This window comes from Hydra vulgaris, chromosome 06, assembly GCF_038396675.1.
Source record: "Hydra vulgaris chromosome 06, alternate assembly HydraT2T_AEP".
NCBI lineage: Eukaryota > Metazoa > Cnidaria > Hydrozoa > Anthoathecata > Hydridae > Hydra > Hydra vulgaris.
The window spans coordinates 4,482,550-4,506,109 of record NC_088925.1 but is presented as its reverse complement, the minus strand read 5'-3'; the positions used below and the strand labels follow the sequence as shown (position 1 = coordinate 4,506,109).

Below are 23,560 nucleotides of genomic sequence, written 5' to 3'. Positions count from 1 at the left end.
GAAATATATTGGTGAAGATTCAGAAAGTAATCTTTATAAAAGTATTGTTGTTTTTATGATTGCAAGGCTTCAAAAAGCTATTCCTTATGTTGTGAGATCATTACCTGAAGTTTGCACAACAGGATCATGGTTGAAAAAAGAAATTGATGAGTTCATTACCTCATTGCACCAATCAGGTTTTAAAGTAAGAGCTATTGTTACAGATAATCATTCTACCAATGTTAATGCATTTTCAGAGTTACATAAATCATATACTGGAGATGGAAAACTATTTATTTATCATCCAGCTTATAATGGAGTTTTAAAAACTTATCTATTATATGATATAATCCATTTAATAAAAAATGTTAGGAATAACTTGTTGAATGGAAAAAAAATTTGTTTTTCCTTCTTTTTTGTTTGATTTCTTCAGAGACAAAGTTGAAGTTCCAGCTGGTTTTTACTTTACTTTACATTTTACACTTTACATTACTTGGGATTTATTTCATAAAGTTTATGAAAAAGACCAATTATTAAATAGAAACTTGAAAAAAACGAGGAAAATTAATTATCAGGTCACTCATCCTGGAAACAATAAACAAGATGTTAACCTTGCATTAGCAATTTTTGATGAAACAACTACAGCTGCGATACTAAGTTATTTTCCTGAAAGATTTCTTTCAGGAAAATAACTTAGTATCTCAGAACAATTTTTATCATTGTTTCATAAGTTATTTATCACACTTAATTCAAAGCAGGTGTTTAATACATCCAATCAGCTCGGTAATGCTGCTGTAAAAGGAGATAAAAACCCACATTTTATAGAGAAATAGCAAATTGGAAAGAAATTTGGTCAACATGTGAATATTTTACTTTAACCAAACAAACTTCTCATGCTCTTATCACAACATTATGTGCAACTGTATCTCTTATTGATGATTTGCTTGAAGAAAGCTATACATTTGTTCTTACTTCCAGGTTACAAAGTGATCCTTTGGAGCTACACTTTAGTAAGTATAGACAAATGAGCGGTGGTCAATTTCTTGTAAGTCTTTTAGAAGTTTGCAACAGTGAAAAGATTTTAGCAGTAAGAAGTCTTCTCAAGGAAGATAAAAATTTCTGGGATGAAAATATTTATCAAACATTTGAATACTCTACATTAGAAAACATTATGCCAGATATTGCATTGTTGTCTTCAGAGATATTAGTGTCAGCTTTCTGAGTATACAGCATGGAAGGTGCTGTTACTATAGTAGGCTACATTGCTAAAAAATTGAAAAAAAGATTTAAATGTCTATCTTGTGGTCAAAAAATGGTTTCTACAAGCCAAGATGTTTTTAATAACGAATATCTGAATTAATAACGAATCTGTAACGAATTAATAACGAAATAATAACGAACTAATAACGAATAATCTGAATTTAATAACGAATATCTGAAAAACGAAATCTGAAAATATTATCCAGAGGTGGACTTATATGTCCAAGTCAATCCTTGTCTGATTTTTTTTGTCATCTTTTTAGTATTCTAGATATTATTTCTCCTATTCTAATCAAACATTGCAGTTATTCATTATCTCTTAAAAGTTTTGCAGAACAAATTTTTAAGATTTATTATAGCAGTGTTGATTTTACATGCGAGAATCACCAATAATGGGGAATTAAATATGGATCTTGAATTGTTATTAATATTTTTTATAATAATTTACAAAAAGAAACTACAGATCCTGCAAGAAAAGATCAGGTAAAAGAGTTTAAAAAAGACAAAGAACTGATAGCTAATGCTAATAAAAGATTTCTTCTCAAATACTTAATACATATAAAATTACAAACCTTTGTTTTTATTTCCTCATAAGAGTTGTAAGTAGTCTTTGCAATATGTAAATTTGTTTTAGTAACATTTTGATACATAGCTATTTGAAAGCCTATTCCAGTATTTCATATGTTATTGGAATATACTGAAACAGGGAATCAGTTAGCAAAAAATATTGTAGAGCATAATGTAATTACATGATGATAATCTCAAGTATTCCTCGACCATCTTGATAAAATAAACATTCGCCGTAAAAAACTGGCCTCTTAATTTTTTATGGAAAATGCAACAAATCAGGCCGTATAATAACAGTAGGCCATGGAGCTACAATACTGCAGCTTTTACACTTTTGAAAGCAACTTATATCTCATTGTAGCATTCATATTAATATTAGCTTTCTAAAAAATCTTTTTCCTTTAAACACATCCATTTCATGTGCATTATAGGATATTGCAAGAGCACTGATCTCCACATTTATTTTATGTGTATTTTAGGATATTGCAAGAGCACTGATCTCCTCTACATTGTACGAACAACTATCATAAAACTTTTTGCTTTTGCTGATTAAAGCATAAAATTTTTTTATTTGTACTTTCTTTTACACTTCCAGTTGTTGAAAATGTTGCAGAGGTTAGTGACTTTTTTGTAATGCTAAATTCAAGGTAGAAGTAGCTGTGAAAAATTAAAGTGAGAGAAAAGTTGCCAGAAACTTGTTAAAGTTAGGGCAACAAATAAACCCACAGCTTTTGATCAGTATCTTTCATTCAAGCAGATAAATGTTCCGTAAATAATCTTAAGTGTTTCATAAGTAATCGTAAGTTTTTTGAAAAATATGTAATATTTTGGTACTAAAGAAGTATAATGCTGATATTAAAATGTTCAATTTAATTTTATGTAAAATGCAAAACTAATAAGGTTAAAATAGTAATAGTTTAAAAAAATATTTTTTTCATGCATTTTATGGATTTCTCTATGTCTCTTCATATATGGAAAAACTTTAAAAATTGTTGAATCATTTCATTTCAACTGCAGTATTGAAGCTGCGATTGATGGGCTACATTTTTTTTCAGTTCCAGTAACTTCTGGGGTACCACTAGGTTCCTTCCTTGGTCCTGTTGCTGATTATGCACCTATTTACTCTAGTTTCGACAAAAAGTCAATTTTTTTATTGAATAGAATAGATCTTAAATGTGATCTCTTCTTTGACAGCTTGGGCTCTCTGTGCTGGTGAATGTTAACCTCTCTATTTTCAGCTCTCTATGTTGGTGAATTTTAACCTCTATATTTTCAGCTCCCCTTGCTAGTGAATTTTAACCTGTAAAAAACTCAGGTTTACTGCTAATAATTATTGCCATGCTGTTGAGTTTCCTATATTGATGAATTGCAACATTCTGAGGCCTCTATTTTATGCTTTCCCAGACAATCCTTTATTACTTTTCAACATCAGAAACTATAGAATCTGTTAGAACTTTTTAACCTCAGAATCTTATTTGTCTTTGTATAGATTACTGTTGATATATGTGGGTTGGCTCCTCTAATGATCTCTTCTTTTTAAGATAATGTTTAAATACACATTGTAAATGTAGTTGGACTTGCTCTAACTTGAGCATGATCATAAGGTTTCCTTATGAACGTGCTCATTTCATTTTCAATGGTCTTAAGGCTGCATTTTTTTCTCTTTTTTACAAATACCACCATGGTCGCAACTCAAGCAAGCTATCATCATTTGTTGAATGTTGTTCCTTCAAGTTGAATCCTTTTACTGTAACTGTTCCTCTATGCTCTTATCAACTTATTTTTTTCCTCATACTTCTTGCTGTTAGAACTGATAATTCTCTAACCCCTCAGATAAACATCAAATACTTTCCAGTATTTTTTACTTGGTCTTTCTTAACCTTGCATAGTTAAGTATTACTTATAACTTATTTAGAACCTGAATTTAAATCTGATTTAAAAGCTTGCTAAATGCTGACAGGAAAGTGGTGCACAACTAGAGTTATCGGTGAATATGCCTCGAATCAAATTTTTTTTATAGAACACACATTAAAAATTGGCGTCAGTATCCTTACTTATTGAATAATGTGATATTTTTTTCTGTGAAAAAATGTTTTTATTGTCACAAACGCAAAAAACTTCAACACTTTAAGCACTTTATTCAAATCAATTTATGAATCTAAAATTTGAAAATTTATCATTTGAATAAACTTTGCGTACCTAGTTCGCATAGATATAAAATTAAGATCATACAAAAAATGATTTAGATAATAAGGAAAAACTGGTTCTTTTTTTTTCCTTCTTTCAAATGATCATTCAGTTTATGTAAACACTATATCTCTGTCATAAATATGATAAAAATGATCATTCAGTTTATGTTAACACTATATCTCCATCATAAACATGATAAAAATGATCGTTCAGTTTATGTTAACACTATATCTCTATCATAAATATGATAAAGATGATCAGTTTATGTTAATAGTTTATGTTATGATTTTAAATTTGATTGATAACTGACATCTACAACAGAGCAGAAACTATTGTATAATTTTTATAAATATTTATTAAGCTTCATTTTTTGTACTAGTTTTCGACAACAGCTCTTTTAAATCATCACATTGTTATGCGTGATTGTGTTTAAAAAAGCTTTTTTATTTTAAAACAACAATTCATTCAAAGCCAAACTTAAGGGAAACCAAAAAAATATATAGGTAATGTATTTATGTATGTGTGTGCATGTGTATCAGGCAGTCAAGTTGTCATTGTTTTCATTTTTATAGGTCTTATATTTATTTGTTTTTTTTACTTTTTGTATGTTTTTGTAATTTTTTCATCATTTGTTGAATTTTTTACAATTAAAAATATATTAATTAAGTTATAAATTAATTTTGCACTTAGTTATCTTAACATCCTTAAAAGTGTTTTAAATAACCGAGTTCTGTGGCTTTAGATACCAAGTATCTCAATATTTTTATTTCAAACTTAATTGTGCTCGAGACTTAAAATATGTACAAAATGTGCTTTTGCATAGAAAGGTTCATCTCAATATTTTCAGGGTGTTTGCCATATCAGGGAAAACAGGGAAAAGTCAGGGAATTCAGATATCTGCAAAAAAATCAGGGGATTATCAGGGAAATTAGATTAAATTTTAGAAAAATCAGGGAGAAATCAGGGAAAATGGCTCTTCATCAAACTTACATAACTTAAATAAGTTGTATATGGTACACGTAATATAAAAGTTTATTTGGCAGATAGTTTTATGAACTTCTCTTGATACATTTAATGTGGGTTATATTTTTGCAGTTGAAGAGCATTTTTCTAAACGAATCTAGGTTAATTTTTGTGAAGTTGACTTTGGGTAACTTTAAATTAATTCAGAGAAAACAGGTAGAAGATTAAGGAAATGTCAGGGAAATCGACCTTAAAATATTGATATATATATACATATATATATATATATATATATATACATATATATATATATATATATATATATATATATATATATATATATATATATATATATATATATATATATATCTATATCTATATCTATATCTATATCTATCTATATATATATATATACACACACATATATATTAACAAAGAAAAAACATTTTTTTCTATGGTTCTTTAAGTTTCAAATTAAATGGCAATCATCAGCCATTGAATACTAATGGCTAATGATTGCCGTATAGGCATGAAACTTAAAGTACCATAAAAAAAGTTGTTTTTTCTTTGTTAATATATATATATATATATATATATATATATATATATATATATATATATATATATATATATATATATATATATATCTATATATATATATATATATATATATATATATATATATATATGTATATATATATATATATATTTAAACAACTTTAAAAAGTATTCTACACAATAGAGTGCTCAATGTTCTTAAAAGAACAGAGCAATTATATATTAGTAGAAAATCACTTAACAAAAAATTTTTTTTTTTTTTTTTTTTTTTTTTTTTAAAAAAAAAAAATATAATATATATATATATATATATACAGAATGCAACAAAAGTGTTTACATGTTTTTGAAAAATATTCTTTTTTAAAATTAATGATTGAAATACATGTTTATATATCAATATATATATATACCAAAATAAAGGTAATTCATTGTAGTTTCATGTTTTGAGCCTGAATTTAAATGAATGAGAAGTGTTTATAGCAAATTATTTATTGAAACAAAATGTCAGATGTAAACAGTTTTCTCGCGATTTATGCTATTATTAATTTTAATGCAAAATTAATACTTTGTGGCTATATTTTTAATTTGTTTAAATAAAACTTATCTCAATTAGTAATAAACGGTTTATTTAAACTTAAAATTCGTAATGTAAACAACAGAAAAATTATAATTGAAAGAATGAAGAAAGTGTCGAAAGAAATTGAAAATTTAGCTGTTCAGAAGCTTAAATCAGGATTGTCTCTTCGTGAGATAGGACGAGAACTTAATATATCTTATTTTTTAGTCTATAAAATTAAAAAGCGAAACGATATAGAGGAGAAATGCAACAAAAATGGGCGCAAGAAAATTTTCACTACTCGAGATCAGAGAACAATTTCTAGATTAATCATGACAAATAAAGCAAAATCAGCACACGATGTAAAGAAACAATTAAATAATGCTCAAGGTACAGTGGTAAGTACTCGAACAGTGCAGAGAGAACTCAAGAGAATTGGATTCAAGGCAAAAAAGAAGATCAAGAAACCACTACTAACACCGAAACATCGTAAACAACGATGTTTCGGTGTTAGTAGTGGAATTTGCAAAGAAGTATGAAAACTGGACTTTTGCTGAGTGGAGTAAGGTGATTTGGACAGACGAAAGCAAGATTAACTTGATTGGCTCTGATGGCATTTGATATGTATGGAAAAAAGCTGGAAAAGGAATTTCTGATCGTGACTGACAAGACAATGATCCGAAGCACAAGGCAAAAATCACATTAGAATTCCTAAATTCGAAGAAATTTAAGATTCTAGAGCGGCCTGCGCAAAGTCCCGATCTTAACCCGATCGAGACTCTTTGGTCTATTGTGAAGAATCGAGTTTATAATTATGAAACAAGAGCAGCCAGTCGACAAGAATTATGGGAACGAGTTGAGTATGTTTGGAGTTCGATAACTGTTGAAGAATGCAAGAAGTTGATTGGTAGCATGCCTGCGAGAATTGCAGCTGTCATTAGAAGTCGTGGAGGCTACACAAAGTATTAGTTTCGCATTAAAATTATTAATAGCATAAATCGCGAGAAAACTGTTTACATCTAACATTTTGTTTCAATAAATAATTTGCTATAAACACTTCTCATTCATTTAAATTCAGGCTTAAAACATGAAACTACAATGAATTACCTTTATTTTGGTATATATATATATTGATATATAAACATGTATTTCAATCATTTATTTTAAAAAAAGAATATTTTTCAAAAACATGTAAACACTTTTGTCGCATACTGTATATATGTATATATTTATATATATATATATATATATATATATATATATATATATATATATATATATATATATATATATATATATATATATATATATATATATATTAGTAGAAAATCACTTTATGAAACACAGTATAAATATATGTACATATATTTGTAGAAAATCACTTTATGAAACACAGTGTTAAATGAAAAAAACTTTTGTTAAGTGATTTTCTACTAATATATAATTGCTCTGTTCTTTTAAGAACATTGAGCACTCTATTGTGTGTAATACTTTTTAAATTTGTTTAAATATATATATATATATATATATATATATATATACATATATATATATATATATATATATATATATATATATATATATATATATATATATATATATATATATATATATATATATATATATATATATATATATATATAGAACTCTTACCTGGTTGTCAAAGTTTTTCTGTATTTTGTTGACAATAAGTAAAAATTAAAATGCTAGACCGGAATTTTTTTTTTTTTATTAATTGATAGACTGCCTGCCCCAACCAAACCCTCAGTCGATGTAGCAGTACTCCCTTGCGAGTCCGGCTAAAAGATAGTAGATGTAGCGAGTCAGGCTATTTTTCAGTCGATATAGTTGCGAGTCAGGCTATTTTTCAGTCGATATAGCAGCACTCCTTTGCGAGTCAGGTTATTTGTCAGTTGACGTAGCAGCACTCCCTTGCGAGTCAGGCTATAAGATAGTCGATATAGCAACACTCCGCGCATGATTTACAGTAAAAAAATTAAAAATAAAAACATTTTATTAAAAAAAATAAAAATAAAAACATTGTTTAATTGTTAAAAACATTCAGAATCTTTTAAAAACATTTAGAATGTTTTAAAAACATTCAGAATGTTTTAAAAAAAATTCTGGTCAATTAAGTTTGCGTTTTTGTGGTTTTTTTAAAAAACGATTAATTTGTAATTAAATTAATGGTTTTAACTTTCTGATAACACCCAAATGTTGGAGGAAGTCAAAAGTAATTAAAAGTGACGTATGTGTTGGTGTAAGAATCATTTTTTTCCTTCCGCTCTTCCTAAATGCAACAAACTATAGAACTATATATATATATATGTATGTATATATATATTAGGGTGTGTCATACTATTTTTTTCTTCCGGATTGAAAACCTTGTATTCCAAAAACTTGTATTTATATATAATTTCACTAAAAAAAGCTTAGATTTAAAAATCCAAAATGATTAAGCTACCGGGAATTGTGATTTAGGAGGATTCACCTCAATTTCCGGAAACTTTCTTTCAAGAATAGTAAATGTTTGCTTGTGGTTGTATATTTTTGTCGGCCTTAATTATTTTTTTTTTAATTTTTTTTTATTATTATTATTAAAACGATTATAATATTTTCTGTGTATAATCATTTATCTATCATTTGGTTATTAATTTAATAAACTTAGTAATATTAATTTAATTTAGTAGACATCAATTGTCTTGATAAGTCCTGCTCTCTTATAAAACCATCTCTTTTTTCATGAGAATAAACTTTGCTTGCTGCTTCTGTTACCTGTTTAACTCGTCTTTCAATTGACTGCCCATGACAAGGCCTATTTGGAACATTCATAGGCTGAATTATTATCTGTTTTACTTCTTCTGTTGTCTGATCACAAGTAAGAATAGGCTCATAGGAGATATTCCAGTTCATTAGTTGTATAAGCGTTGTTGCATCTGGTTTTATTTCTGGAGTTATTCTAGCTCTTACATTTTTATCACTAGTTTGAAGTTTTTTATCACCAGGACCTCTGATTTTCACAATTAATCCTATACCGTTCTTTCTTTCCTATACATTCTCCAAGCAGAGCATTTCCTATACATTCTCCAGGCAGAGCATGATGGACTCAGAGAAAGCATACCACGCTGATTTTCGAACGGTTGGCATAACAATTTCTAGTACTTCACTTGATTGATGTTTCAGAAGACTAAGCTGGTAAAGAATATGTCTCGGTCTTTCAGTAAACCTGTGTTCGACTTTAATTTTAGACCACATAGGCATGTACTCCAACAATGAACTCAATTATTAGTTTTTTAATTCTTGCTTTCTAACTCATGTTTTGAGACCCAAACTCTACAAAGTCTGTTAGCAGTTGTGAACCATCTGGAATGATTAACTGGCCCAATATCAAGTAAAGCTAAGTCTGCGGGTATTTCTCCACTTCTATTAGCAGAGACTATTTTATATCCATAAAACTGATTGAAGGACAAATTTTTTATTACTTCGTCCTTTAGAGGAATAAGCGGATATCCGACATCAATTTTTTCAAAGGATAGATTAATTTCCAGAGCAGTTGCGTCATTTAATAATTTTCCAATACTGCCTCTCCATTTGTTGCTGCTCAGAGTCTCTCCATCAAGAGTAGTTATCAGATTATGCAGAGGAATTTTTAAGGAGTGCGCAAACCAGCCAGTTTAGCTTTCTTCCTAATTTCACTTCCAGCCAATGTATTGCTCCGCCTGACCATCCTGTGTTAACACTAGTAGAATAACCACAGATCGCTTTTAAGCTTTTATCTGTACTATTATTTTTTAAAAATTCATATATATTCTGAGCAATTAATTCAGCGTGTTTCATATGTTTTAGAGCCTTTTCAGGTGTGAAATGGAAAAGATATCTCCCTCCGGGCTCTTGACATACTGTATAATGTTCCTCTTTGATTGTAGCAGGATAATATTTAGATGAACCTTTGACTACTAATTGAACTTTTGTATTATCAATTCTGCCATCAAAAAAAATGCAATCAATAATGCTAGACCTGCATTGAGTATCAAACTCTATAGAGAAACTGCATAATTTTTTCTTGTGCTCGTTTGACTTTGCTGTGATCAATAACTAACTTGGTATCATCTTCTTTCATTATTCCTGCATCCATCCAAGCTGCCGTTGCAATTGCAACTGTTTTCCGTAAGCCTGTACCATACCGTATGCTTGCTAAAGCTATGTTGGAAATACTTTCATAATTCCTTTGTCCTTGTAAACGTTCATGAACTTCATTCTGTTGACACATTAGATTGAGTTCAGTATTGCTGTTTGTTACAAAACATTCGTTACTAAATAGATCCTCTGTTTCGCTCAATTCAAATTCAAACATTTCTTCCTGACTTTTAGTTGTTTGTTGCTGTTCTTGAGACGTTTTTTGTTTTAACTATAGATAAAGTAATTGAATTTTTATTAACTAATGCTTTGTAAAATACCGTAACTTAAATTTAATTATATTTTGTTATTTTTAAGTTGAAACAGGCAGATTTACTTGTAATATAAATAATTAATAAATAAAAACAGATTTTTCAAGTCAGCTAACCCAATTTGATGTGGACCAGTAGTCCCTATTTTAGCTCTTTGCCTAAGTATAAAAACTAACTCTTTCTTTGGAATCTTTTTCTTTTTTTCGCACGTGCAATTAATGTGGGCTTCATCGTTAGATTCTGACGAACAGTTTTTTTCTTGACAAGTAATAATTTGGCAATTACAATTCAGTATATCAAACAACTTGTCAAGGTTTGCCACCAATCTATCTTTATCCTTTACGCTTGCTTTTCCCCTAGCAACCAAATTGGCTGCATTCCAATCATTCACCAATGTTGCAATAATATAATATTTAATATGTATTACAGGATGTACAAATAAAGCATTGGCGTGGATCCATTTACTAATTATCTTTTAGTAAACATCGTTCATTAAAGATTTTATTGGATAATTTCTTTTGTTTCTATTGTTTCTTTCTTGCAAAAACTGACCATATCTAAGAAGATCTCTTAGCGTTGGTAACTCCAATACAAGAATATCTATTCTAGACCCTATATATTTCGAAAGCTTTGATCCACTCCTTTTTCTAGTTCTTGAGGATATTGACTCTGCCATGATTAAATAGCAAAGCTCGTAATTTGCTAACTTTTTGCGTAAATATTTTTTTAATAATATTTTTTAACATATAACATAAAATTTATAAATCAGCAACTTTATATAGTTTTGATATTACATAGAATTCAAAGTGAGTGGGTGTAAATAATTACTTGCGTTTAAAAATGCGTGGACGCAAAACAGTATCTATGGTTAGGGTCAAAGCTAATTACGAAAAATTGACCATAAGTATGCAATTTCAAGACACACTTCCCGGTAGCTTAACCGAAATTTTTTTTTTGTTTTTGTTTTGTTTTTGATGTTAAAATAGTTGAACACAAGTTTTCTATATACTGGGTTTTTGTAAAAACGTTTTTTTTTTTAAATCATAAAGTATGACACATCCTAATATATATATATATAAATATATATATATATATATATATATATATAAATATATATATATATATATATTTATGTATATATATATATATATATATATATATATATATATATATATATATATATATATATACATACACACACAGACACACACAGACACACACACACACACACACACACACACACACACACACACACACACACACACTCTACCGTTAATAATTATTCGGATGACATTAAATTTTGCATTAAAATGCTATTTTTTATTTAACTACTTTTTATGTTTATTTTTGCACTATTAGATAATTTAAAAAGCATAAAAGTATTTTGATTAAAATGTTTTGATAAAAATCCCTTTGCCCTAGAGTGGGCAAAACTACATAAAAAATGGACCATCGATGACTGTATATGTGGACCGATATGTAGAAATTGTAAATTTTGGTTTCAAAAGAGATTGTTTGTTTGAAGAAAAACATCATTAAGTGTATGATAAAATATTGGGTATTATTGACTGTAAAACATGAGGTATGTAGTGTTAAGGTTTAGGGGTGGTTTGGTTGGAATGCCATAGGTGACATTGTAAAAATAGAGGGAATAATAAAAAAAGTAGTTTACTTGGACACTTAAAATGTCATGAAATACCTTTGGAAAGTTGAGTTAATGGGAAACAATTTATTTTTTTAAAATAAAATGACTTAAGGCTTAAATACAAAACATATTCTTCAGATTATTGTATAAGTTGTTTTACTGAGTTCGAGAATGATTAAATATTGTATAGAATGATTTAGCCTCCCCAATCACAAGATCTCTCTCCTATTGGACTTTTATGGGAGGAGTAAAAAGTAATGTCAAAAACTAATGCCTAATGATGCATAAGATGCGAAAAAAACTTATAAACTTAGTAAGTGGCATAAAATAACTTAAGTAAAATAACTTAAACTTAGTAAGTGGCATAAAATTGACTTCGAGAAATTGGATAAGTTGCGGAAAAAAGAGTTTTTTTATCAGCATATTTTTAAATGGAGTTTTCGCTGAAATTTTAATCCTAGCTAGACTAATTAGATTTTTTTGTTGTAACTTATTCATTTGGCAATAAGGCAGTCATAAAAAAGCCACAAACAACAAAGTTTTCATACCATTTTATTTTACAGAAAAAAACTATCAGTTCAGTGATGCAACATTCAGTGACAAAGCAAAAAGATGGAATTAAAATCATTTTAAGAAGTTTTGTTATTTTGTAATAATTTTTAGTTATACTCAGGTGAAAATAGCATCAGAACAATGTTATCATTCTAAACATAAAAATAATGTGATTTTGATGTATCTTTAATTTTTCTTGAATAGCTTAAAATTAAACTGAATCCAAGTTCATTTTTTATTTGTTGTTTTCTGACATGAATTACAGATATTTACAAATCTTGTAATTCTTACGCAACACCTTCTGCTGACCTGATCTCGCATTGACTAGATTTAACTCTCAGGGCTGCGATTCGCTTAACAGTAGCTCAAATTCCGTCAACCATTCTTTTTTTGTGCATTGCTGCAAAGAAATCCCAGAAGAATTTTTTCTGAAAGGTAGTAAAAATGGTAGTGTTTGAAAATGTTTTTCAAACACTACCATTGCAGCCATAATGGTTTTGTTTTTGAACTGAGAAGTGGCATTATCGCTGAATATGTGTACTTCTTTGACTCAATCAGGAATAAAGTGAATGATTTTGTCAATGTACGATATAACTGAAGACTTAACTGCAAGGGTCATGATAGAAACTTGATTTTGACCAAAATAAGCCGCTTGCGGTTCATTTCGATAGAAACACCTAGTGTTTCTAGCCCAGTCAACTTGGATTATTGCAATTTCAGAATTAATACTCATCGAAACTTCCTTCAGTTTCTTAAAAATTGTTGATTGACTTTTCTTTAAAAATGCGTGTTTAACGAACTTATCACGCATCTCTGATATGTTTTGGATGAGTTCTGTTACAGTAAACCTCTTTAAAATTTTTTTGATGTTTGCATATATTTTAGTTTCAGGCTTTTTCCACTCATCCCAGGATACTTTGAAACTAAATGCACAACAGTTTGCAAATGTTTATTGAACTGCTTCATACCTTTGTACGCAACAAATTTGTCAAATCGCATATTTTCATGCAAACTACAAACACGAACATTATGCGGAAATTTCGTAACAAATTTCACATTACGAAGGTCTATAGGTCCGATTTTGATGTGCTAATGCTTTTCTTTTATTAACTCGAAAGCTTCTTTAAGCATCTAATATAAACGAGGTATCGGAATATTTTTTGTTTTTTCTGTCAGATAATTGAATCTGAGTGACATTTTTTTTTTCCGGTGATATTTGAGAAGCTTCATCCTTATTATAAAACTGTACTTATAAAACTTCATCCCATTATAAAATTTTATCCCAAAAAACTGTATGGTCTTTCCTCAGTAAGACCATACAGCTTTGAACACGCTGGAGGTAGACCCGAATTTTTGGAATTTGGTAGTGGTTATAAAACTTTTTTCAATGCTTTTCTCTTTGTTGAACATTTTTAAAAGATGAGCTTAGTCTTTGAGATCGATTTTTATGTTTTTTCCTTAGAGGGCTTTTTCGTATTTTTACAACTCTTAATTTTGCTTTAGCAGTACAAGCTGCTTTGTTATTAGATTCGGCTTTCATTTTTTCTCTTAGATCTTACTCTAGACATTTCTTTCTTTTTATCAGAATTCTGAGAAACATAATTAGCTTGGTATTCTGCATAATGTTTTTTCTTATTTCTAATTATGATTCAATTTCTTAAAAATCTACAACTTTATAAGAAAATGCCAACATAAATCCAATAATTTACAAATATTTACTAATAGCTCTTCACATTACTATAAGGCAAAATTTATTTGACTGAAAACAACAACGAAAACTGAACAAAATTGAAAAACTGAAAATAACTTTATGCAGAATACCAAACTAATTATGTTTCTCGAGCAGCTGTGGCGCAAGGGTACTGCACTTGCCTCAGAAATATAAGATACATGGTTCAAACCCCACCTCTGCGACATTGGTTGGGAAGGAGGCATGAACTTCCTATTAAATGATCTTCCGCGGTGCTCTATGATAAGGCCGTAAGGAATTCTTGGGGTAATTTTTGGATGATATTTTGATTTCCTTACCATTCAATTTTTTAATACGCTAATTATCCCGTTGATGGACTAAGTGATGCAACAGCTTTTAACCTATAATTATAAGTTAAAATAATGCTTTTTAACTAATTTTTTTTTAATAGAAAGTTCACATATATATAATATTTGAATAGAAATTCATATATATAATCTCAAAGATTGTTTTTAAACAAAATTTGAATATGCTTTGTTTAAAATGTTGCAAAAAGTGATTAATAGGTAAATAAAACACCTCTTAATTGTGTAAAATATTTTAAAAGTATTACATTTAAACAATAATGCAGAGCTCTAAAAAATAACTGCCCGTTTAATTTTCCTCCTTTTCACTATGATAAATAGATCAAGAAGGGAGCAAACAACCGTAACTTTTTTTTTAAAGAAATAATGAAAAATTGGTTCGCTTCCCTCACATGAGTAGGCAGGTTGGAGGGGCACTGGATTCCAATATTGCACTCAAGCATTGATAATTGAAAAATAGTATTTTTATATAGTTGCATCTGTCTTATATGTTGTTAATCTTAGATCAATATAAAGTGCTAGAAGCTGCTTATATTTTGTACATTTATTGCAGACAATAGTAGCTAATCAAAAAACTTACCTGTAAAGACTTGTTAATGAATAGAAAAACACTACAGTTAACATTTTGGCTTTTTTTTTAAGCAGTTTTCATATTTTATCCTATGTTGAGGTTATATTTTTCTCTATAATATTATAAAAGTTAATAAAAACCTCTATTTTAAAGAGAGAGCTGTCTATTAAATAGTATTTCAAGAAAAAATTAAACACTTGTTGAAAGTTAGAAAAAAAGTTATGAGTTAATCTAAGTAGTCTATTTTTACTATTTGTATATCAACCGGGACCATTGTGTTGTGTTTTTAAGGCTATAATTTCTAAACCGTTGCACATGGAAGTCTGAAATTTCAAGCTTAATCTACATAATCTAGATAAAGGTAAGTAAAAACCAGGACAATCAAAGAAAGTGCCCCACTGGCCATTGATTGAAATATAAAGAACTGATCTAACATACATTTATAATCAGATTCTCATAATTGCTATTCCTGATATCTGAAAAATATGCATTTGATAATGGCATAATGCATTTATTCTAAGGAAATCTTTTACATTTTTCCTAAGCATCTTGGACCTTATTACTATTATTATTTTTTGTTTTTAAAGTTCTTTAATATAGTATAATATGAATATAAACGAACTTTAGCAGCTACAAAATTTAGCTGCAACAAAAATGTCACAAGATCCAGGGGGTTTAGGGAAAATAATGGAGATATTTGCTCCGATTGTTTGTGAAACTGCAAGGTGGTAAATAGTGTTGTGAGGGTAAAATTTACCGGAAAGTTTGGAAATTTTACCGCCTGGTAAATTTTGAAATTTTTTTAACTTATTTTTATTTTGTTTAAAAAAAAAATTTTTTTCTTAAGGAAAATTTACCCTCTCCGATTTAAAATTTACTGGTAAATTCTGAATCAAATTATACCGGAAAATTTACATCACTAGTGGTAAAATATAAGGAGATATTTATAATCATTAATGATGAAATAAAACTTTCTCACTTGCTCTTATTTATTTTTTTAGTTTTTTTTTTTAGTTTTGTTTTTTATTTACATAAGTTTATTTTTCTTTCAAAATACTTTTTATTTTTCTTGTCTTTTTTTATCGAATATTTTGTAGTTTTTACTTTTATTCTCTTTTTTTAGTTTTGAAAAGATTATAAACTATATGTTGTAAATTATTCAGTCTATTTAATAGTTGATCATCTTTAAAAGATAATAAAAAAGGCTCAGATTTACACATTGAAGTTAATAAAATATATCTTCTAAAATTTAAGAAAACACAATAAACCTAGCTACCTAGTATTGCTCGTTTAGCTTTTTCAATGTTAAGAATTTTTTTCATCATGCTGTTTGGGTTTTTCTTTACCGCTTTACTAAAAATATTTCTTGCAAACATGTTATTTTCTTTTTGTTTTATTCTATTGAGGATTCTATTATAACTATGATATTAACAGAAATTTGTAGTTTTTTTTTAATTATTTTTTAATTATTTTATAACTTAAAAGCCACAACAATCTAAAAAAAGTTACATTTATGAGCAAATTTAAAATGGTTATAAAAAAAGTTACATTTATGAGCACATTTAAATTGGTTATAAAAAAAGTTACATATATGAGCACATTTAAAATGGTTATAAAAAAAGTTACATTTATGAGCTCATTTAAATTGGTTATAAAGATATATTTTAAGATATTTTGACTTGTGTGTTCCACTGAGCGAAAAATTTTTATAAAACTTTTTTTAGCATATTTGACTTGAACTCTTAATTTTAATTTTTTTTTAGTAGTTCTTTATCCAAAACAGTTTTATACTTAACAATCTTGCACTTTTCTAGTTTCAGCAAAATTTAGCAAAAACTACCCTTAGCAGTTGTTGTTTCTTTTAACAGAAATTTAAACACATTTGTTTATTAAAATGAGGTTAATAGCGTTAATAACGTTATCTAGTATTTAATGAATTATTGTAAAATTGATTTGTTATAAGAGATGCACGATTTAACATTAGTAAACGACCGGGGCTGGTCCCAGCTAAAAATGAGACTTTTTGCAAATCCGGCCCCTGCAAAATTGTAAGATTTAGCAGGGTTGATAGCCGGGGCTAGAAATAAATTTATATTTCTTTATATATTATAATTATATACTTACATTTACTAGTTATTAAATTCTGGCATCTATTTATGTCAGAATTAAATAACTAGTATTATTAAATTCAGGAATATATTTATGATGATGATCATGATCATGATCATGACAATGATGATAATGATGATGATGATCATGATGACGATTATGTTGATCATGATGATGTTTATAAATGCATATAAATGCAATATATATACAAAAACAAGCATAAATTTTGAAAAAAAAAATGTACATAAGGATGTCTAGAAGTTTACGCAGCTCCGGTCACAAGCCCGGCCCTGGCTATATTTTATTAAACCCGGCCCCGCTCAAATATCAACCCCGGTCGTTTACTATTTAACATAAGACCAAAGTTGCAACAGATTTTATTTCTGAATAGTTTTTTGCATTAAAAAGTTTTTGATTGTTTTAAAAGCAGGTAGTTTTTTTATATTTATATGAAAGTATCTACTTATTTTTAAATATGTTATGAAAAATATGTATTTTTAATGGTTTTAAACTATAAATTAGGAGATTACAAGAATTAAAATAAAATTTAAGAGTTAACTCCTAAATTTTTTAAAAATGCATAAGTATTCAAATTATATCAAAACAAAAATTTTATTTTTTTAAAAAAGTTTTTGTAGGTAACCGCTATAAATATAATTTAATATAACAAAATGACAAAACCTAGTTACTTCACTTACTGAACTTTTGAACTCTGAAGTTACTTAACTAATTTAAGTGGAGATTTGATAGGTACATTTCTTTTATTTAGAGCTCGAAATCGATTGTTGTTGAAAGTCAGAAAAAGGAGTTTTACTTTTTATGTTTGAATTGTAAATCATTTTTATGATTTCTTTAAAGTTTCTATAAGTTTTTTTCTTACTTTTTTTTTGCAAAAAGTTTTACTTTTTGCAACTACTTTCTAAAAACGAAGAAGCAATTATAAGCAAACGGGGGGGGGGGGGCAACTATAAGTAAACGGGAGAGCAATTATAGTCTGTTATATGGTTTCATACAGATTAACGAGCTGAGCATATTACTAATATTAAAACTCTCAGGTGGTAATAAATGGCAGGGGAAGTCTATTGCTTTTAAGAAAATTTTCCCACTCACCTCAAGCTTTTTAATACCCCTCCCGCTCCCTCCTTTCCCCTACCACCACCACCTCTATCCTAGCCTCGTTTGTTCACTTTAATTTTTATCATCAAAGAAACCGTAGAAAATTAAAAAAAAATTTTTTTTATTGTAAATCGGTTTTTAAAATTAGAAAAGGAATTGCCCTTAATTTACGCAACGCTATATTTATTTTAAAAAAAGAAGTAGGATATCTGGTAAAAGATTACTACATCTGTCCAACAACATCTGTAGAGTAGTCTAAGTCCATCTGTACATTTTTATCCAAAATCATTTGTATTTTTTATTACTCAAACAACATCTGTCCAAAATCATCTGGAAATTCAATGACCCCAAACAACATCTTTACGAAGATGTAACTACATCCGGTAATTTTTCTCCAAGTCCAATAGCCCTGGAAGAATTTCCTCCAGGTTTAATTACATCTATGAAAAATCTTACACGCGACTACATTTGGTTAAAATAATACATTATTATTTAATAGTTTCATAAAATCCTGTAGTTATATTTTATATAATTGAAAAGATGTAACTACACCTGTAGAATTCACTGTTGTAGTTGTACAGATGTAGCTATTCTTAACATAATTCAAAAGATGTAACTACATCTGTAAAATTTCCAGATGTAGTTGCACAGATGTTGTAACACTTAGATAAATGAAAAGATGTAACTACATCTGTAGTAATCATATACTTTTTACACAGTCGTTATTAGGCATCAATGAAATTTCAGATGTTATAATACCTCAGTGTATTTACAGATGTTGGACAGATGCAACCTTCGGAATTAGGGTCGGCATTCGGCAATGCCGACAAAAAAAGAGCAGTTCTGTTTGTGTGTATAATTTAATATATTATTATTATTTTTTTTTTTTTTTTTGTACACGATTATTATGATACATCAAGTATATATATATATATATATATATATATATATATATATATATATATATATATATATATATATATATATATATATATATATATATATATATATACACTTGATGTCTAACTTGCGGGGTTTTTATTGGACGAAAAGTGAAGCCGCTTTTTTATGTTTACAAATTTAATTTTTATGTTTAATAAATTTAATTTTTTAGCTTTTACTCAGAGCAGTTGCTTTTTTTAATTTACCCGACCTAATATTCCGCGCCATAGTATAAATTAGAGATATCACAAATAATTGGCGACTATTCAGTATACAGCCTATCAGGCTATTTCTTTGACTATTCGGCATTCAGTCGAATATTGCAAACTATACTACCGAACACCTGTTTGTAACGAAAAAAACGCATAAAAAGGATTACATTTAACTATTTTTTTGTTTTATGTTAGCAAATAATCAGCATAATTTATACTTAAAATCTATCAGTGCTAAGTTTTAATAAAAGCATTTTTATCGTTTAATGATATGTATAATTCTTTATGAAAACATTACATCAAGAAAACAATTAAATGTAATTGAGAATAAAATGCCAAAAAATATTGGTATATTGTACAAAGCTAAGCAATTCTCAATTCAAATTTGTTTGAAATACATATACTTTTTATTTATACATTGTTATCTAAACTATGGAATTATTGCTTGGTTCAGCGCTTACGTTGCAAAGCAAACCCTGCTAAAACATGCTATTAGAATTATTACAAATAAAAATCGTCTCCCATACAAAAATACTTTATAGTAAAGTTAATATACTGAACGTTTTTAAATTAAATCTATATCATATTTTTACATTTATGTTTAAACTTGATTAAAAAATAGTATCATTATTAATTAACTCATTATTTAAAAAGATACTTCGTATATTTAGCACAAGATTTTCAAACAATAATTATAGTCAATCCAAAACTTATTATTCAGCCACTAAATACTCGATAACAAACAGAGGACCTAAATTACGGAATACACTTTTAAACGACTGTCTTAAAACAGTTTCTTCCCTTAATCAATTTTAAAAAAAATATATCGACAAATAAAAAGGCCTATCTTAAAAAACGTCAAACAGGCAAAAAAACCAAATTATCAACAATCGGATATTTTAACTTCCGCCATGGCCTACTATATTTAATCGGCCGGATATCTTGCTTTACGGACCGAAAAATTAGAAGGGTAACTTTCGGACTTTCTTAAATGTCTTATAAAGTTGTTTATTTAAATATTCATAATATGATTAATACATGTGCTGTAGTTTACTGTAAAACTGGGTATAAAAAGAGAGGAATCAAGTTGATTTTATTCCTGAAAAGCATCCAATTTTTGGATTTCCAAAAAATAATGTTTGGTTGTTTAAACAGTGGGTAGTATTTATCAATCGAAAGTTATGTTAATTTATCAATCAAAATTTGAACCCCCAGTAAAAATTCAATTAATTTTGCTAGACATTTTAAAGAAAAACATTTAAAAATTGGCAACAGAGTAACCTTTGGTTGGGCACTTTAACCTCCTTCCAATTATTTATTGCTTAACTGAAAAAATACCATCATGAGTATATACAACTACAGTATCGGACAAAACGATTGCAACCAAATAATGCTATGTTAGTTTCTTTATATAAAAGTGCTGCATTTTTTCAATTCAGAGAAGCAACTATGTAACTGTTTAGAGACAAAGTTCTTCAAGTTTTATTCATCACAAAGTTCATTATTTGTACACGAAAATTAATCAATTAATCAAAAGTATTAAAAAAAGTTGATTTCCTTCTGGACAAACAAGTGCAACTCGACAAAATGTTGACCAAGCTGTATTTCGCTATCAATATTTCGTGGCGAATCCTTTGTTGTCGATCACAGCCTTGCATCTTCAAGGCAAAGATTCGATCAGGTGATCAATGAAACTTTGTGGAATCGCTGCCCAGGCCTTTTGGATTTGTTCAAACATTTGATTCTTATTACGAACATCTTCACGATTAATTCTGCGGTTGACGATCTCCCACAGATTCTCGATAGAGTTGAGATCCGGAGATTGAGGCGGCCAATCCATCACCGATAAGTGGTTGTCTTGAAACCACTGCTTGACTACTTTTGCAGTGTGTTTCGGATCGTTGTCTTGCTGAAAAACCCATTTTATTGGCATATTCCATTCAGCATGAGGTAACATAACATCTTTCAGGATATTTTTATACATGAAACGGTCCATTATTCCATCGTTTCAATGTATTGGACCTAGACCGTTAGCAGAAAAACATCCCCAGACCATTACATTGCCTCTACCATGTTCCACGGTCTTATGGCAGTAACGTAAATCGAAGCGTTTTCCGGCCGGTTGACGTACACGGCAAATGTCATCGCTCCCAATGAATTTTATATCGTACTTTCTAAGTACGATATAAAATTCTTTTATTTCAGCGGTATAAGTTTTTTATAAAAATAAAATCATCAGGCAAAGGAAAGTGTCAAATTTATCGGACTTTTATCATATGTCAAACAAATTTTACACTTTATACACACTTCCGTACACAAAAACCCTTGTAAATATTATAGTTTTTATTAAGGTATGTGTGGCCAACCATGTTATATGATACATTTATGTTTTGAAAAGTTACCCTTCTAATTTTTTGCTCCAAAAAGCAAGATACCCAGCCTTGTAATTATAGTAGGCTAAGGCCTCACTTTAACTTTCAAACATCTAGACACTGTAAGGGATTGTCCATAAATTACGCAACGCCAAACTTATTTAAAAATATAAGTTGGACATCATTTTGCCCTTTTGCGCGGCAGTTTTCACACTTGTAAAGTTGTTTGTATACTTGATTTAATTAAAGGCTCTGCGAAGGAAAACTTTTAACCATTTGTCTTTTGTCTAAAAATTTAATTTCACGTTACATAATTTATGTACGATCCCTAAAAAAATGTTAATCTATCGGATGTTTATTTATCGGAAACCTAGGCACTGCCACAATATATTTTACCTCGTTGCACGAATGTCTTTTTCTCGTTTTCATTTTGTTTATATCCGATTCAATAAAATAAAAAAAAATTTAGTGCACACAGTTTGCTCGTTATACTATTTTTATTAAAATAATATAACGATTATTTTATTTTAATAAATAACTTTTTATTAAAATAAAATTAATAATCATGAAAAAATATAAAAGCGGATGGGAGAAATCAAAATTTAAGAAAGAAAAAGTTACAAAAAAGTTCTGGCAGTAACTATAAAGATTACTGAACTCTATCAATTCCACAACAATACCAAGCTTGTATCGAATATTGAACTTGGTAGCGCAATTGCAACTGAAACTTGTCAAACCTGTGATCATGACCAAGGTATGGAGGTATTAGATAAAAGAACTTCAAGACAAACCAGTACTAGTAAAAAGTCTAGCAGAAGAGGTTAAAGAGGAAATCCAATGATAAACTTCCAGATATAGATACAAAGTTTCTTGATAATGTAGGAATGTGGAAGGTTGCTAATGTTTTGCACGATTACTTCTGTTTTAAAGGAATTGCTAGTTTTCACACATGAAAAGCAATTTCAGCATGTCAAAAGGTATATTTCCAGGTAATACGTTTAAAAGACGTTGTTTAAAATCTTTTTTTTTTCGACAGCAATTAAACGGGGAGAAAGTTCAGCGTGATTAGCTTTGTTATTCTCCAAAAACTGGTAAGATATTCTGAGTTAGTTGTAAACTATTTGCAAAAGCTAAAGAAACGTCATTGTTAGCAATTAGTGGTTACTACAATTGGAAGAATGCAGTCAGGGATTAAAGTTGCCATAAAGTCAGTACTTTGTACAAAAATATTATTGAAAAAGTTATTTATATAAAAACTACACAGAAGCGAAGAGAAAAGTTTTTTAGAACAGTACACGTTTGAAAGGAACTATTGGAGTTAACTTCTTAAACGAATTTCAAGTGTAATCAAACTATTATCGGCAAGAGGTATTGCTTTTCGTGGAAATAACGAGGTTATTGGATTTGTGAACAATAGAAATTACTTAGGATGTTGGAGTTACGTAGGATGTTGGAGTATGATCCA

General features: G+C 28.6%; 1 protein-coding gene across 1 annotated transcript in view; it reads left to right on the top strand.

The window, feature by feature from the left end:
- LOC105844993 (small integral membrane protein 15) overlaps positions 1-18,320 on the top strand; it is a 44,008-nt gene extending 25,688 nt beyond the window's left edge. Inside the window, exon 4 of the mRNA XM_065799034.1 lies at positions 18,223-18,320. The gene's annotated coding sequence lies outside the window, so the exon portion shown is untranslated. The remainder of the gene's footprint in view (positions 1-18,222) is intronic.
- Positions 18,321-23,560: the final 5,240 nt, after the last annotated feature.